Source organism: Taudactylus pleione, unplaced genomic scaffold (assembly GCF_031769625.1).
Source record: "Taudactylus pleione unplaced genomic scaffold, aTauple2 ptg000277l, whole genome shotgun sequence".
In the NCBI taxonomy this organism is placed as follows: domain Eukaryota; kingdom Metazoa; phylum Chordata; class Amphibia; order Anura; family Myobatrachidae; genus Taudactylus; species Taudactylus pleione.
In genome coordinates, this window is record NW_028284679.1 from 2,287,310 (window position 1) to 2,304,267 (window position 16,958).

Sequence of the window (16,958 nt, forward strand, 5' to 3'; positions counted from 1 at the left end):
AAATGAAAATCCCATAAGAAAAAAAAACAAAAACCAGCGCCAGTCCCCCCGGCGTTGATATTTGTTATCAGCGGGCACCCGGCTCCCTCTCTGCAGCGGCAGTCGAAGCTAACTCCAGAGCTCCGGCTCCCGCATAGAGCACTATGGGAGGGACGTCCTGATGTCATGAAATCTCTCCCATAGAACCGTGGAACCGGAGCTCACTCCTGAGCTTCGGCTCCAGCAGAGAGCACTATGGGAGGGACGTCATGACGTAATGATCCGTGGTGGAGCCGCGGTCGGACCAGACGGCAGCGGACGCAGGAGCGGGGCCTAAGGTAAGTATTATGTTTGTATTTTTTATTTTTCTTATTCAAAATGAGATAATCTGGTGCCTGTGCCCGCTTTACTGCCCTATTCATGCCAAAATCCTTGTTGGTCAAGTGAAATGGCAAGTGGGTTATATGTACCAGACCACCCTCTGTGGGTTTCAAGTGTAACATTTGATGACCGAAGCTAGTTAACCCCTGCACAACTACAGCTTCTTATTCAAATTGACAAAATGTGGTGCCTGTGCCCACTTTACTGCCCTATTCATGCCAAAATCCTTATTGTGCCAGGAAAATAATAATTGTAAACTGTGTGAGGGACACTATTCTTTGTTTGCATAGTGTTAGTTTAGTGATCTAACTTTATTTACATGTTTTAATGTAACTTTTTCTGAATAAGAAGCTGGAAAATGAATAAGAAATGAATAAGAAGCCAACTTCAGCCTCGTGAGTACGTTAGGGAACGGCGCAAGCTATTGGCTGAAGTAATGACACACAGGGGGTGTGGCTGGTACACGTGCGCCTGCACACCAGTCTCTATACGGTTGGTTACCATGTGACAGGTAGACATTCTCGGTTGCACCGTATGGGCCGCACGGTGCAGCTGATCGGTGCTCTTCCGGCAGCGCCGTTACTATTCTGGCCATGAGACTTTATCCGACTCTTTAGGATCCAGCGGTCACCCTGATCGTGCTGCCACAGGCTCCCTAACCAAGATGGCGCCGTTAGCTTCACCTCCTGACCTGCGCCTGCGCGCTCATGCTGCCAGGCTCTGGCTGCCCCGCCCCTTGTGTGGGATGTTGGCTGCGGAGCTCAGTCATTGGCTGTAGGCCCGTGCCATCATGGTGCAGACAACTTCATGTCGTAGAGTAGTACCATGCGAGTAAGCGTGCCGCCCGCAGTGGGCTGCGATTGGCTTTCCGGGTGACATGACCCCGCCCCCTCAGGCTGTGTGCTGGTGACGTAGGAGAGGCAGCTCGTCCTTGTGTTAGTGAGTGTGAGGAGCCGGAGGGAGCTGAGGAGGTGAGTGCAGGGCATGCTGGGGTTTGTAGTTCCACACTGTCATTCATCTAGCTGTGTGTGACTGTATTGTGCTCTACACACAGCACATGGTGTTACTGTGCCCTACATATTGCAATACATACACACATGCATGCTGTAGCTGTGCCATACTACATGTGTATGAGCCAATGTCCTTTCTCAGGGTGTAACTGTAATTACATACATGTAAGTGTAGTATGGTGTGCATGGTAGTTACATGTCTCTGGCATGCACTGCACACGGGTGCCCTCATGGACATGTGTGTGTGAGTATAGCATGCCATGTGCTCCTGTGTACAGTGTGTGTAATGGTTACATGGACATGCGTGTGTGAGTGTAGCGTGCCATGTGCTCCTGTGTACGGTGTGTGTAATGATTACATGGACATGCGTGTGTGAGTTTAGAATGGTGTCTATGGTAATTGCGTGTCTCTGGCATGTGCTCGAGCCTCATGGACATACATGTGTGAGTGTAGCATGCCATGTGCTCCTGTGTACGGTGTGTGTAACGGTTACATGGACATACGTGTGTGTAGCATGCTCATGTGTGAGTGCAGTATGGTAATTGCGTGTCTCTGGCATGTGCTCGAGCATCATGGACATGCGTGTGTAAGTGTAGCATGCCATGTGCTCCCGTGTGTGTAATGGACAGACACTGACTTGCCGGTATGTTGTGTGTCTCTGTCACGGTTACGTTTGTGTAGTGACACGTTGTGTACACATAGTAAGTGCATGCAGAGCCCTGGCGGGGTGACTGTGAGGCCGATGTCAGTCAGTGCATGGTGCAGGGGTTACCTGAGTGCAAGGCGGCTATCTGGTAACACTATAGGCGCTCTGTCGGTTATCATGCCCTCCCTGCATACTGCTGTCCATTATCTCCTACATTATAATCGGAGTCCTTGGTAAATAGTGATGACCTTACAGTGTGTCCTTCAGGCAGGTGTCCTGTACTGTCCATAGTTGAGAGAGACTTCAGATCAATCTCACCCTTGTGTATTCTCTCTCTGCATGACATGTGTACACCTGGGGGGTGTTTACGTGTGACTGTACACATGTCATTTGTATTCAGTGTGTGATCATACACATGCGGAGTGTATTCCATGTGAGGCTCTGTGAACATACAGATAAGGGGTGTGTTTCGTATATGTGAGCATATTAGGGGGGTGTATTGCGCCTGTGGGAGAGTACGGCCGTGGAGGTGTATTGCGCCTGTGGGAGCGTTTGGCTGTGGGGGTGCATTGCGCCTGTGGGAGCGTTTGGCTGTGGGGGTGCACTGCGCCTGTGGGGGTGCATTGCGCCTGTCTGTGCGTTTGGCTGTGGGGGTGTATTGCGCCTGTGGGAGCCTATTGCACTGGGGGTGCATTGCGCCTGTGGGGGCGTTTGGCTGTGGGGGTGCATTGCGCCTGTGGGGGCGTTTGGCTGTGGGGGTGCATTGCGCCTGTGGGAGCGTTTGGCTGTGGGGGTGCATTGTGCCTGTGGGAGCGTTTGGCTGTGGGGGTGCATTGTGCCTGTGGGAGCGTTTGGCTGTGGGGGTGCATTGCGCCTGTGGGAGCGTTTGGCTGTGGGGGTGCATTGCGCCTGTGGGAGCGTTTGGCTGTGGGGGTGCATTGCGCCTGTGGGAGCGTTTGGCTGTGGGGGTGCATTGCGCCTGTGGGAGCGTTTGGCTGTGGGGGTGCATTGCGCCTGTGGGAGCGTTTGGCTGTGGGGGTGCATTGCGCCTGTGGGAGCGTTTGGCTGTGGGGGTGCATTGCGCCTGTGGGAGCGTTTGGCTGTCGGGGTGCATTGCGCCTGTGGGAGCGTTTGGCTGTGGGGGTGCACTGCGCCTGTGGGGGTGCATTGCGCCTGTCTGTGCGTTTGGCTGTGGGGGTGCATTGCGCCTGTGGGAGCGTTTGGCTGTGGGGGTGCATTGCGCCTGTGGGAGCGTTTGGCTGTGGGGGTGCATTGCGCCTGTGAGAGCGTTTGGCTGTGGGGGTGCATTGCGCCTGTGGGAGCGTTTGGCTGTGGGGGTGCATTGCGCTTGTGGGAGTGTTTGGCTGTGGGGGTGTCTTGCGCCTGTGGGAGTGTACGGCTGTGGGGGTGTATTGCGCCTGTGGGAGTGTACGGCTGTGGGGGTGTATTGCGCCTGTGGGAGTGTACGGCTGTGGGGGTGTATTGCGCCTGTGGGTGTGTACGGCTGTGGGGGTGTATTGCGCCTGTGGGAGTGTACGGCTGTGGGGGTGTATTGCGCCTGTGGGAGTGTTTGGCTGTGGGGGTGTATTGCGCCTGTGGGAGTGTTTGGCTGTGGGGGTGTATTCCTTTAGTACTGTGATGGTGTAAATAAAGGGATATTGAAGTGTGGGATTATAGCTGCTCTGTTCTTATGTGCGTATCCCTGTCTCTATCCTGAGCAGGCTTTATTACTGAGCCAGGGCTCCAATGCTGCCAGCCTGCGCTGTCTCCAGGAATCCCCCTCTGTATCCTGACTACATGTGAGGTGTTGGTGACTCTGGTAAGGTCCCCAACCTCTCCCCAGGTGAACGTGTAACCTCTACATTCCCCTATGTAATGGCTTTTCCAGCTTCAGATGAGTCTCCATATTCCTTCAGCAGCTTTTACTAAGCAGCACTTCACCATTACTCTTTGCATTTATATCGGCGGGCAACGTGGTTTCTTTCCCTTGTTCTGGCTCCCTCGCCTAGTAATTGTTCATTGATGGAGATGGACCCCTTGTGTATTATGTATGCGAGTTGCTTTCTTACAAAAAAATTGGGAGAAGAGACCATTTTATCGCTCGCTCTTAACCGTTTCTATCATGGTGGACAACCCCCTCGTCAGTATGCTCCCACCTCTATCCTGCATTGCTGATGGGGGAGCTGCTGCAAAAGCAGGTGCTACAAACCATCTATAACTCCTATAGAGATTTAGCGCAAGTGTCCTCGCGGTGTGCGCAGCCCCGTGTTCCAGATATGGGGAGCTGTGGGCACCTCGCTGATCATGAGGCAGCTACTCCCCTCTTATTTGAGTGGGGGGGGGGTGGGATTATAATAGATTACTCTGTTAAAGGATAATTCAGATCATGGTGTTTTTAAATGGATTTTATTTCAATCTTACCAAGTACGAAACCAGAGAAATGCTAACGGAGGATTTCACCTTTGTGACCACTTGGCAGTCTGGGGGCAGCGATGATGTTTCGGTGTCTGCTGACTCGTACACTGCGAATGATATGGCCGCTTCCCCTGCAGAAAGTCCGTGCTCTCTGATTTGGCGGTGTACCCTCTGAGCTCTGTATATGGGGCCTCGCCTGTATAACTCTGTCATAGAAATATTTTATTTGGGTTTTGTGCGAAAATCCAATTAATTTGTCATTACACTTTAATCCTCCCCGAGCTGCTTACAGTGTCACCTGACCACATATTTCCAGTCCTGGGCGCTGTTTAACTCCTCGTCTGCTGACGGTTTCTTTCCTAATTCTACGGGTCTCTGCCCGTAGCAAATGTTTATCTGATGAGTTTCGGGGTGTGGGCAGAACTTGCCTCTGGGGTAATTGTTTTACACTCCTGATTTCCTGCAGCTTGAAATATGCAGCTGAGCTGCTGATGGCATTCATTCATAACGTGACGGAACTGAAGGTGCCGGACAGTCTGTGCATAGGAAAATATTGTCCCCCGTGATTCCCCGCTTTATCCCAGAGACGTGCGCTTCGGGCCGGCTCCTGAGCTGTGTGTACGAGTCGCTCTCTTACAGAGAATTGGGAGAAGAGACCGTTTTGTCAGTCGCATCTTTTAACAGGGTAATTTTAATGTGCAGAACCTCCTCCTGCTGTATGCACCCCCTCAACTGTATAGCTGATGGGGGCAGCCGCTAGGAAAGCAGGTGCCACAAACTGGCCATAACTCTGATCGAGCTATAAGGTTGGCGTAGCCCGCTGCCGCCTGTTCCAGATATGGGGATCAGCGGAGGTGAGGTTACCCCACCAATCATGGGGCAGGGACTCCGCGCTTACGCTGCCTGTAATGTGAAGCTGCTGGGACACGTTTTAAAAATATATATTAGTATTTTAATGACTTATAATTTTAACACCATACAATCAGTCTCAGCATAATTACGCTGGGCTGCGACTATAACCGCACAGGAATTGGTTTTGCACATATACAAAGTCTCGGGTCAAGCTTAACGGAACCTGGCGCTCCGCGGCCGCTCTCACCTGAGCCCTTGTTGCACAGATTCAGACTCCGTCGCACACACGTAAAAATGCCGCCAATCAAATTCATCAGAGCAAGCCGGCTATGCAGGTTTGTCGCTCCCGGTTGTTGTATGTGAATAAGATGCAGCTTTGAGCAATAAGTATAAACTACTGAGCGCTCCTATAACGTTCTGTAGCTGCGGCTTCACGTCCCGTCTCTCATTAAGGACAGGAATGTGACTAAGATAAGTTAATGAGTGACATGATGAGATGCATGTGATATCGCTCTGTTGGGTGAGGAAATATTTGTTTATGGTGAACGTACTGTAGATTTATTTATTTTTTAAACTCTACTTCCAAATCTGCATCTACCCCTGTGGGTTATTGCTGATCCCATTCCAAAGACTCCTTCCTCTATGCTCCCACCGCCATACACCACAGAGAGAGCTAGGTTTCCTAAACAGTTTGTCTATATATACAGTATTCACCATTGTGATGTCGGTATCCCTTCTGGAAGTAGCTGCACCCCCATACTTGGATTGGCCGGTTGTGAAGAGCTGACAATCCATATGCCCCCTTTACCAGCAGTTAGTGCTCCCGTCTGTCTAATGAAGGGATGAGTCCTGTCTGGAAGGGGGATCTGTGCAGGCTCTCTAATGTGTTAGGAATATTAATAGACTCTGTAGAAGGGTAGAGAAAGGCCTGTAGTCCCCAGGTACCGTACGACGGAAGAGATGGATCACTTTGTACTTCTGATGTTGCTCTGACATGGTGGGAACTGTGGACCTCATTCAGAGTCGGTCGTTGTGGCCGCTCGGTCGTAAGGTAAAAGGGGCCGGATATGCAATTGAAGCGCTCGCAAGTTGCGTCGTTAAGATGGGATCGTTAGCTGGACGAGCGAGGGGAGGATGTGGCCGTAAGACTAAAAACACGCCCCCTTCTCATTCGCATTACACGTTATCTCCTGGTATATAAGGATTCATCGAGACCATCGGGAACCGTCGGAGCTGCTCGTAGAGCTTAAGGCTGACCATACCCTCTCTTGAGCACTACGATCAGGTCAGTGTACAAACCTCCTATGTCACGTGTGCCATGACACTACTTAGTTAATTATGCACTCCCATAAAACGCCGTTTGCATAGTCAGGCACGCCTGCGTTCGGATCTCCACTCCCCTGTTCACAAGCACCTTCCCCTGTTACCACCCACAAACGCCTCATCCTATCACTCAAACTAACGACCTGGCCAAGTTGAAGGAGAGAGAAATTTTCGATCGCAACAGCTAGTTTGCGCACGCGCATTGCGAAACTTACGCATGCGCTGTTTTGCGAACATCGCTGGGTACGACCGAGCGGCCGCTTACGACCGACTCTGAATGAGGTCCTGTGTGCTGATAAGGGACCTTATGTAAAGGGCACAGTGTACCTATAGCCGGGACGTTGGGCCTGATTCAGTACGGATCGCACCGCCGATTGCAATAGCGATTACGCACGCAATAGTATGCTAATCCTCTGTTATAATGCTGGAGCACTATAATTGTATTTTGGTTACTGACCTGTCTGTTGTGTGTTTTAGCTTTGCGAGTGCTCTGTAGCCGTGTGTGCACCTATTGGGGTGATCTCCTCTTGTGAATAAAAGGAGCATTAGGCGACGTTTAGAGAGGACGCGGTGACCTAATTGCATTGTGTACACACATCGTTACGCCTGTTTTTCAGACCGATCTCTTGCACTAGCCGTAAAGCTGTAAGAGTGCGCACGGATGATGACTGCTGTGAAAACCAGCCTATGGCTAGGGACGGCCAGGCCTCAGATGTGTGTAACGCTTCATTCATATGTGCATAATTACGCTTTTAGCTCTGTGTACGCAATGCTGGAGCGATTACAACTAAATTACGTTAACCAGCCCCACAGTGTTCCAACAAACCAGCCGTGACTATTGCGCAGGTATTGCGATGGTTGCTACCCGATACACCTCGTGCAAGCGACCGAGCGGACTGTAAGCTCTTCCTTTCCCCACAGTCGCCTTATGCTATAAAAATTCCAGTTCCCAGCTTATGGATTTCACACTAATCTTGTTAATGAGTAGCGATATGGTGAAGTGTAAGGATTTGGATTAAACTCTTTAAGCCATACATTGACTCCCATATACCCATCACCCACATCTATGCTTTTAATGATTAGCACAGGGAATGGTTGCTTATGGCCTCTGACACAGATCATGATACTAGTCAGCTGGGTTAGTTCATCCTTATTTCCATTTGTCCAGAAATTCTTGTTAGAGCCATGTTTTCATCCCCATAACAGCGCAAAGGCTAAAGCTGGCCGCACTCGCTGATCATCACTTTGCTCGTCCTGTACATTATCACTTTGTACAACAAGAGCTGGCGCTCGCAAAGCTCTTCATTGTGCAGCTTTCCCGTAATGCGGGGTTCGGGTTGTGGGAGGAATTGGGGATCTCTATATAGCAGAATGAACAATTTCTATAAATGTGAGAAGTGATCTTCAAGTGTCTCATAGTCCATAGTTCCCGGAGTACACAGAGGTAGTGACGATGGATTCCTGTATTGCATTTATTGCAAATGACGGACAAAAAGTCTACTTTAGTTCTTGTGGCTTGGAAATTTTTATTCTTTTTTTTTTTCTTGGAACATTGATTTGAAATGTGTGAGAACTGTTACCAAGAGGTCGTTATTGCTTTAATTTGCTGTAAGAAAGAGAAATAAAAATAAAATAACTCTTTGCAGGATTGTATTAATAGCTACTAAAGTAACATCTAGTGTGTATCCTCGTATGCCCCTCCAAGGCTCGTCTACACTTGTCTCACACTTCACATAACCTCACAGACCCACTTCAGTCAGGATTTCATTCCCAACACTCCACAGAGACTGCACTGACCAAGCAGTGATCCAAGCATTGGCCACCTGAGTCTGCAGGCCATTACTCACTTCTAATTGCCTGGATCTCTCTGCTGTATGTGACACTGTGACTGCTCTCTCCTCATACAGACACTACATCCTCAGGTCACTGTCCTATCCTGTGTCTCATCCTACTTATCTAATCACTCTCTGTGTTCCCCTCTCTGGGTCTCTGCTGTATGTGACACTGTGACTGCTCTCTCCTCATACAGACACTACATCCTCAGGTCACTGTCCTATCCTGTATCTCATCCTACTTATCTAATCACTCTCTGTGTTCCCCTCTCTTGGTCTCTCTGCTGTATGTGACACTGTGACCGCTCTCTCCTCATACAGACACTACATCCCCAGGTCCTCAGGTCACTGTCCTATCCTGTGTCTCATCCTAATTATCTAATCACTCTCAGTGTTCCCCTCTCTGGGTATCTCTGCTGTATGTGACACTGTGACTGGTCTCTCCTCATACAGACACTACATCCCCAGGTCCTCAGGTCACTATCCTATCCTGTGTCTCATCCTAGTTATCTAATCACTCTCTCAGTGTTCCCCTCTCTGGGTCTCTCTGCTGTATGTGACACTGTGACCGCTCTCTCCCCATACAGACACTACATCCTCAGGTCACTGTCCTATCCTGTGTCTCATCCTACTTATCTAATCACTCTCTCTGTGTTCCCCTCTCTGGGTCTCTGCTGTATGTGACACTGTGACCGCTCTCTCCTCATACAGACACTACATCCCCAGGTCACTGTCCTATCCTGTGTCTCATCCTACTTATCTAATCACTCTCTGTGTTCCCCTCTCTGGGTCTCTCTGCTGTATGTGACACTGTGACCGCTCTCTCCTCATACAGACACTACATCCCCAGGTCCTCAGGTCACTGTCCTATCCTGTGTCTCATCCTACTTATCTAATCACTCTCTCTGTGTTCCCCTCTCTGGGTCTCTGCTGTATGTGACACTGTGACTGCTCTCTCCTCATACATACACTACATCCCCAGGTCCTCAGGTCACTGTCCTATCCTGTGTCTCATCCTACTTATCTAATCACTCTCTCAGTGTTCCCCTCTCTGGGTCTCTCTGCTGTATGTGACACTGTGACCGCTCTCTCCTCATACAGACATTACATCCTCAGGTCACTGTCCTATCCTGTATCTCATCCTACTTATCTAATCACTCTCTGTGTTCCCCTCTCTGGGTCTCTCTGCTGTATGTGACACTGTGACCGCTCTCTCCTCATACAGACACTACATCCCCAGGTCCTCAGGTCACTGTCCTATCCTGTGTCTCATCCTACTTATCTAATCACTCTCTCAGTGTTCCCCTCTCTGGGTCTCTGCTGTATGTGACACTGTGACTGCTTTCTCCTCATACAGACACTACATCCCCAGGTCCTCAGGTCACTGTCCTATCCTGTGTCTCATCCTACTTATCTAATCACTCTCTCAGTGTTCCCCTCTCTGGGTCTCTGCTGTATGTGACACTGTGATTGCTCTCTCCTCATACAGACACTACATCCCCAGGTCCTCAGGTCACTGTCCTATCCTGTGTCTCATCCTACTTATCTAATCACTCTGATCATTTGCTTCCATCAGTTGGAGACCACAAGGCTCAGTCCTAGGTCCTCTGCTCTTCTCCATCTATTGATAAACTAATACACGTCTTTGTAATTCCGTATGCTATGAAGCACAGCAGCACGAGATGAGGCTACAGAAATAAGTCTTAATAAACTTCCCAACTCCTTTGCCTTAATGTTTCAGGAGCTTCTAACGTATGGTGTCTGGCTATAGGGAGGTGCGCAGTTGTTGATGGCGCTCGGGCTGTGGGGGTGTCACTGCGGTGTAAGTACAGGAATTACATTTGTACACTGTCTGCACAATGGCAACCTCTTTCCTTTCCGAGTGAGGTGAGTTAGCAGCGCTCCTCACAGTGACTGCAGGAGGACCCTCTCGGTGATCGGGTCTTCTTACCAGCTGCTGCAATGATCTCTCTCCCGTCCCCCTCTTGTGATAAATGATGGATTATGTGCCCAGTCACTGCTGCTCAACCTTTCCCCTCATTCCTGTAAGACGGTTATTCCTGACCTTTGTATTGTTTTGCAGATCTGCAGGCAGACACCACTGGAATGGCACCAAGCTTACAGAGCTGGTACAGCCACTAATTACCATGATTATATCGGGGAGACTGTGTTACTGAGCCGGTCAGTGTACCTGCAGTAACTGGAGCGTTTATACTTCACTTACTGCATCTACCGCGCACTTACATGCCGCTGCGGCTGGCTGCCATACTCCGAGGCCAGGGGCCCTTACATTCTTAAGGGAGTTATAAACGTGAATAAATAAGTGTTGGCTTTAAATCCAAACTGAGCTGCAATTCTAACCACCCTGCCTGCACCCAGCTTACTTTCCCCATGAGTCAGCCTGGTACTGCGGATCCTTCATGTGGAATTAGTGATTTCACTGGGAATTAGCATTTAATAAGCGACTTCAGCTTCTCTAACATTATCAGCGAAGGGCTTGCTTCTGGCTGCAGCTGCTCGCTTCTCACCACCATTGATAGATTTGGATCCGGGATGATTAACTACTCTGCAATCTACAGCTATTGTGTCTTCCCATCCAGCAATCCAGGCTGTGTTTGTCTAATGCATACAGTACATACAAACAGGCAGATTCACAGACATCTGCCCAGGGCTCTCGAGGTCTCCTCTTGTGATTCAGGATTCTGATGCCGTTCTGAGATCTGCTCCAACCCTTCTTGTGGGATGCCGGCAGAATCTGGTTGCTCTGCGTTACAGCACCTCTTCCCTCTGCACCAGTATTCAGAAGTTCTCCAACATGCCCCCCCAGCTGGTAATGTCTGTCTGTTCCCAGACCATTAAGGGACCAGGATAATGTTTTGTGTGTTGGTGCAGGACTCGTAACATGTAGGGCAGGTTCAACATGGGGCCCTCCAACTGATGTTGAACCACACATCCCAGCATGCCCTACCACAGTTTTTCTATTAGGGCATCCTGGGATGTGTAGTTCCACTGCAGCTGCTTGACTATCCCTGCTGTAGTGTTTCAGTGCCTTTGTGCGAAGTGTAGATTGGCAGTAGTGCTGACAGGGTGTATCGGCACTGGTATAGAGTACTGTGTACTGGTATAGAGTGTCTGTAACCAGTAATGCACCCGCTGGTGCACTTCACAGAAATGTTTTCTATTGCAATGGAATGCTGGGTGCAGTGGTGGTACACATGGAGGCGCTGTAGAAGACATTGGGCCTGAGTCAGACAAGACGCAGGGAGGCTGTGTTTGTACGATGGCACAGAGGCCCGATTTGCTACAGTACCTTATGCTAATGCAGGATTACAATCTGATGACCGCGTTCAAGTCGCTGCGATAATTACCGTGTGAGGAAAAGTGTTGGTAGCCTTGGGCTTTCATGTCTGGATCTATTCAATTATAAGCCCTTCTCCTCGCGCTGTAAATCCGCAGGTAACGCGGTAAGGGCACTTGCAGCGGATTTCTCTTCAAGCCTCCCTCGGACTGGAACAGAAATCCATGGTAAGTGCAGCATGCAGGCTACAATTGAATGGCTCCAGCCACTGCTTTATCCCGCAGCTAATTGAATCCGGCTCAAACGTCTGAAGTGAGAAGCCAGGCCACCCACTGATTTTACACCAATCGCCGCAACCCCTCATCATTAGTATCGGCATTTGCACCAGCCCCATGCTGGGTGCAAGTAATCTGTATGGAAATTTGTAAATTCGCGCTTGCTCTGTATGCTATATCTCGCCATATGCACCTGCACAGAGATGGGCCCGAATTTTCCCCATTGGGGCACATGTAGTGTGATTGAAGCACTGGTAAAGTGGTCAATGGCAGGTACATTTGTCCTAGGATTTTGGCCTAGGTGTTCTAAAAAACCCCAGGAGAAGTCTGTTTTGTAAGCAGACCAGAGTATCGGCTTTTTTGAAAAGCCGGTTTGGGTCCTGGGGGTGTGGATGTGAGGAGAGGGAGGGCTCCATCCACAGGCTACTCCAGGTTTTGGGCCTTTCAGCCTGGTAAGACTCATTTGGGCTTGCAGCTGGAAATGGCTAATATAAGCTGGGTTTGTTTGTGGCTGAGGGTCTCACACCTGGGAGAGCAGGCAGACTAGCCTGTTTAGAGACACTTGGTGATAATCCTTGTACTGTGCACGTGTTTTGTTGATGATGAGGGCAATAGGCCCTACCATTATTATAGAGGGGGAATCTGCTGTGTAGTTAGTGCCCAGCCGGGCTAGGACTTATGTTTGTTTTGTTTATGTTTATATTCATTTGGCACAATAAAGACTGGCGCCGACCAGTTTGTACGAGAACCCCAGACTTGTATCCTGTTTCTACGACTGCTGTGTGTGTAAAGAGGGAGTCCATCTACCCCAGGAGAGGGACCCCTATCCCAACTGTGTCACAGTAGATACTGGAGGTAAGTGTGGCGGGTAACATGTATCCCGGTCTGTAAACACGTGTGCCCTATGGAATGGATTATACAGGTGCAATGAGCATATTATCAGAATCCCGTGGACAGCGCAAGCGGCGACCGTTTTGACGCTCAGGTCCTGGCACTGTGTAAGGTATGTTTTATACCAGGTTTCATTTTGGACCAGATCAGAGGCCTTACACACTCTCCCTTACCTGGAAACACTCATGGAAAAGCTGGTATGTCATGGGTGGTGGTGTCCTGTTATAGCATACCCTGCAATACCGGCGTACCCACCCACGGCTTCATGCTCTCTTCAATACCTTTAATGATTTAATGCATAGGTTCTCAAACTCTGTCCTCAGGAACCCAAACAGTACATGTTTTCCAGCTCTCCTCACAGAATCACGTGAAATAATTAACTCCACTTGTGGATCTTTGTGTCAATGAGTAATGACTACACCTGTGCTCCTGCTGGGTGACCTGGAAACCGTGACCTGTGTGGGGTCCTGTGGAGCGAGTTTGAGAACCACTGATATTTAATACCGTTGAAAAGTCTGGAGATGAATGGAGCAACATCCCCAAACTGAAGTAAAAACATCAGGTAACCCAGTCTGAGTTTTACCGCACCGCTCCCTGTGGGTCCCCCCGGCCTTGAGAAACTGTTGATATTCCATGCCCCAGTCACTATCTTGAGACCAAGGTAATGGTCTGTAACGAGACCCCTGGATTGGCTAGCTGCTCTCGCCCTGTGTACTGCGCAGCAGGGTGGCACAGTGGTTAGCACTAACCTCACAGCAATGGAGTTTTGCCGGGATATGTCTGGTTCATGTTTATGTAGGTTTCTCCTTCAGTTTCCTCCCATAGTCCAAAATTACTGGTAGGCTAATGGACGGCTGATGGAAGTGAGCCCCGGGGAATCTGGAGTGTGGGCTCCTTTGGGGCAGAAGCTGATGCAAATGACTAAATGTTCTCTGTAGAATTCTGTGTAATAAGGTGACGCTAGATACATTAATGCTGATTGTGTGTTACACCTATATGTGCGTCTCCTCGCTGATTGCCACATTGGGGGTAAAGCTGCATATTCCTATGACTACACCTAGTGAGCTGGGCGTCGGAGGTGCACTATTTTTGGATCTGTTTTCTTATCCGCTATTACAGGACGGCCTGTTCCTATCTGGTGCCCAGTTTTGGGTATTATTAAGCCTCCAAGTATCTATTGGGCAGAAACCTGAGCTCCTCGTACACTGAGGTGGCACTGGTGATGATATACCATGTTGCTAGTGATACTTTTAGAATCTATTATAGCGGGAAACCCACTCACTCTCCGCTATTGGGGGAGCATGTTCTGTCTGTACCCACTATGGAAGCCCTGCATGTTACATTTGTGTAAATGGATGGTACCAGCCTCATCTTAACCAAATCATAGCCTACATAATGGTCTTGAGGAATTATGAGGCCAGTGAGTAACAGACGCGTATACCATACAGCTCGGCGGCTGCTTAAGGTGGGATGAGGCCCCCAAGCCAGCGTATTTTCCAGAGGTTGTGCCCTATACAGACATATGGATGCCAGGCTCACTTGTTACCTGGAAGAGACGTGATGCATGCCAGCTGACCCAGTTGCAACCCTCTGTGGCTTAGTGTCTGAGTATATTAGTAAGACTGTGGTGACCCCTATAACCAGACCTAAAGGTGCGTACATACGGAACGATATTCTTTCATAAATATTGTACAACAATAAATCATTAATTTTTATGCAGCGAATGACCAACTATGCGTGTTCCCGCATGGACGATAACTATATCTATAGGCGTCCGTACATGCAGGCCAGCTTGGATGATTTCATCACGATTTGCATGTTCAGAGATGTGGCAGGATGACTTCACTGTAAGATACCTATCATATATATCGATCATAAATATCTTTCTTTGGCCTGCGCTACAGAAAAGTTCAAGGGAAATAGTTCAGCGATCTTGTTGGTTGTGCAGATTGTACCGTGTGTATGCAGCTTAAGATGAGGCAGACATTGGTGTAACCTGCGCCAGCGTTGGCAAGAGCCAACCGGATTACAATGATCTGAGCTGAGCTGTGGTTATAATATGGGGTTGGCTATGTAGGACCTGTTGGTGTCCTTTCAGGAGGCACCATCGGGGGGTTTTATCCTGTGCTACCAGCTGCTTCTCAGAGGAGTTACACCGATGTTCTATAAACTCTGGTTACACTATTACACTCTAACCGTAGATGGATGATCTCTTGTTTATCTAAAATGTGTATATGGCAGTGATGATGGAGGGCACCTGTCTGCCAGGGGGAAATGTTACAGGGGTACAGTGCTGGTTTGTAATGGTGCAACAAGATGCACCAATAACCTGACATCAGTAAGATATACGGTGCATTGGGATGTACGAGCTGTGAGACTCCCACTTCCAGGCTGCGTGGTCTGTGCATTTGCAATGGAGATTGTACACACACCAACATCGGCCGCACCATGACATCTGCAGTAGCCTGGGATCTCCTCGAACCCACCTAAACATGGCCTTCTGAAGGAGTGGATTTGCATTTGAGAACACAGCAGCATTCCCAGACACACCCCGGCACACTCCCCCCTAACACGCCCCGGGACACTCCAAACCCCTGCTCCCCCCCCTTAACACGTCCCGGGACACTCCCCCCTAACACGTCCCGGGACACTCCAAACCCCTGCTCCCCCCCCTTAACACGTCCCGGGACACTCCCCCCTAACACGCCCCGGGACACTCCAAACCCCTGCTCCCCCCCCTTAACACGTCCCGGCACACTCCCCCCTAACACGTCCCGGCACACTCCCCCCTAACACGTCCCGGCACACTCCCCCCTAACACGTCCCGGCACACTCCCCCCTAACACGTCCTGGCACACTCCCCCCTAGCACGTCCCGGGACACTCCCCCCTAGCACGTCCCGGGACACTCCCCCCTAGCACGTCCCGGGACACTCCCCCCTAGCACGTCCCGGGACACTCCCCCCTAGCACGTCCCGGGACACTCCCCCCTAGCACGTCCCGGGACACTCCCCCCTAGCACGTCCCGGGACACTCCCCCCTAGCACGTCCCGGGACACTCCCCCCTAGCACGTCCCGGGACACTCCCCCCTAGCACGTCCCGGGACACTCCCCCCTAGCACGTCCCGGGACACTCCCCCCTAGCACGTCCCGGGACACTCCCCCCTAGCACGTCCCGGGACACTCCCCCCTAGCACGTCCCGGGACACTCCCCCCTAGCACGTCCCGGGACACTCCCCCCTAGCACGTCCCGGGACACTCCCCCCTAGCACGTCCCGGGACACTCCCCCCTAGCACGTCCCGGGACACTCCCCCCTAGCACGTCCCGGGACACTCCCCCCTAGCACGTCCCGGGACACTCCCCCCTAGCACGTCCCGGGACACTCCCCCCTAGCACGTCCCGGGACACTCCCCCCTAGCACGTCCCGGGACACTCCCCCCTAGCACGTCCCGGGACACTCCCCCCTAGCACGTCCCGGGACACTCCCCCCTAGCACGTCCCGGGACACTCCCCCCTAGCACGTCCCGGGACACTCCCCCCTAGCACGTCCCGGGACACTCCCCCCTAGCACGTCCCGGGACACGCCTCGATCACTTTAGGTCACCTCCCAGTCTCCACCCTGATACGCCCCGGGATCGCAGACCCCCTTCTCCAGTGTTAGCGATCCTGTACGGCGTTGGACATGTAGGTGCACTTTGTCTATCTCTAATCAGGCCCGTAATCCGGGTGTCCACAGGGACGGGGCTGATGCACAGTGTAGAACACCAGGCAGGTTGTAGCATGTCTGATATGTCTGTAACAGCCGGGTCCTTCATTATATATTTTTATTTCCTCTTTTTTTTTTTTTTTTTAGTGCTTTTTTACTGATCTATAACTTGGTACCAAGAATCTCCTTTGCCAGTGACAGTACCCAGCTATCGCACATCTTCTCTCCAGCTCTGGTGAGGCTGATTTAGCCGATTCATCCCCTGCTGGCACCAGTCTCTAGTATGTATGATGTGTGAGACGCCCCTGTGTGATCATTCCCTCATGGAGCTGTCAGTATTCCTTGTATTC

The 16,958-nt window shown here is 50.6% G+C and overlaps 1 protein-coding gene across 4 annotated transcripts in view; it reads left to right on the forward strand.

The window, feature by feature from the left end:
- SLC5A6 (solute carrier family 5 member 6) overlaps positions 1 to 16,958 on the forward strand; it is a 45,256-nt gene that overhangs the window by 5,872 nt on the left and 22,426 nt on the right. The window contains exon 1 of one of the 4 annotated variants that reach the window (XM_088481716.1): positions 1,308 to 1,331. The exons of 2 other annotated variants lie outside the window; for them this stretch is intronic. The gene's annotated coding sequence lies outside the window, so the exon portion shown is untranslated. Of the gene's footprint in view, positions 1 to 1,307; positions 1,332 to 16,754; positions 16,844 to 16,958 lie in introns of those variants that run through there. One more of the 4 variants, XM_088481717.1, reaches the window with a different exon arrangement.